The following is a 1,888-nucleotide window of genomic DNA, read 5'->3' as shown; positions in this document are numbered from 1 at the left end:
CCACCCGGGCACCGTCCCCGTTCCGTCCCCTGCCTGACGCCGAGCAGCTCGGGGTGCCACGGCCGGACTGAGGGGAGCCGGAGGGTCCCCATCCCCGGCTCCTCATTGTCCTCCTCTTCCCTGTCTCCCTTGTCCACCCTGCTCCACCTTTGGGGCAGCTCTGCCTTCCTCGGTCGCCGCTGGGCTCCATCTTCTCTGCCCTGCCCTCTGTCCCTCCTCCCAATTCGGGGTGCCCTGCCCCCTGTCTCCCCTCCGCCCCTGGTGCCCCCCGCCATCCTTTTCTGTCCACTTTAGTCTTTTCCTGTCTCTGGGACGGGAAGCTGGGGAAGGGAACAGCCGTTGTGCTGGGTGGTGAGCGGGGCGGGGGGGGGGCCCTGGTGTGGGGGTGAGGGGCCAGGCAGGGGCACCTGCGCGCCCAGGACCCGCCGGACCCGCGGGGAGAGGGGCAGGGGTGGCGGGCAGGGAAGGTCCCTGGTGCATCTACTGGCTCTCGGAGAGTCTACTTTAGGATTCTGTGGGAACAAATGCTGCCTTTAACTATGAGATTCCCAGGAACCGACCAGTTCTCAGGAGAGTGGGGAACTAGAGTGGCACCTGCACCAGCTGTGAGCCTGTTAGAAATGCCATGGGCCAGGGGCCCCGCACCAACAGAATCAGGAGCCCGGGACCTTCCCTGCCACCCTGTTTGAACAGGCCCCCCACGTGAATGTGCTGCCTGCCGGCTCAAGTTTGGGAACCAGAGGTCTGTCACTTAAAACGTCCTGGTTGCCTACCAAGCAGCAGCCCTGGTCCTAAGGCGCCCAGTCAGCTTCTAACTGGGAGAGAAGTGTGTGTTGTGGGCTGCAGTGTCAGCCTCTCCCCTCGGAAAATGGAAAACGTAAACAGCGGAAGCCGACATTTAGGGTATGTGTGTATAAACTACCTCCTAAAATAAAATGTTCATTTCAAAAAAAAAATGCCAAGGCCACGAAGAATGCACATTTTAAATTCAAAATGGAAAACAATTATAGCTACTGCTTTCATTTTTATCTCAAAATAGAGTTTAATGACCATCTTTTTAAGTAAAGATTTTTTTTTTTTAATGGAGAATGTCAGAGAATTTGAGAGGATTTTGTATGTGAGATTGCAGCAGGCTAGCACAGAGAAGAATTGGCTCCCATTAAGAGCCTGTAAGATTCTAGGCACTGGACCTTCGTGAATCCAAAGTTAGGATTCGGACTGAACCTATTATATAGAGTCTATGAAGATAATCCAAAAGGAATTGATAAAAATGATCCTTGGCTTGTGTTCATGTTACTTTATACAGAAACAATGAGCATGACTGGGCCTCCATGGGTCTATTTCCAGGAACAGAGATGGTTTGGTTGTGACCCATCCACAGGTTGAGCCAAAACTGGTGGCCAGCCGGGTATTTAGGTTACGGTTTCAAGAGCGTGGTTATATTGGAAATAGGATTTTTCTCAGTTAATAGCAACAAACACCAAAGGAAACAAAAACCCAGTGTCTGTACGAGTGAAGGCCAGCATCCTGGACCTTTTGGAAGAGAGTGAGGGGAAGGGGAGGATGTTCCCTAAGGCAAGATGCCATGACCGCTCTCCGTGCAATGCATTCGGGTTTCAAGGTCAGGTTATCTTTCAGATTATTGTTCGTTTTAATAATTTTCTTTATCTACATTCCTTTAGCATGTAAATGTGTTCTTGTCTCTTACACACACTGACCAGTACTTAGAAGGTTGTATAGTTCTTTTAAAATAGCGAACCTAGTACAAACTTCCAGCTATAAAAAGTACTAGGGAGGCAATGTGCAACATGATGACCATAGCTAACACTGCTGTTCGATAAATAGGAAAGTTATTAAGAAAGTAAATCATAAGAGTTCATCATGAGGA

This window comes from Myotis davidii, unplaced genomic scaffold (genome assembly GCF_000327345.1).
Source record: "Myotis davidii unplaced genomic scaffold, ASM32734v1 scaffold194, whole genome shotgun sequence".
Lineage (NCBI taxonomy): Eukaryota > Metazoa > Chordata > Mammalia > Chiroptera > Vespertilionidae > Myotis > Myotis davidii.
Note: the sequence above shows the minus strand (reverse complement) of the source record.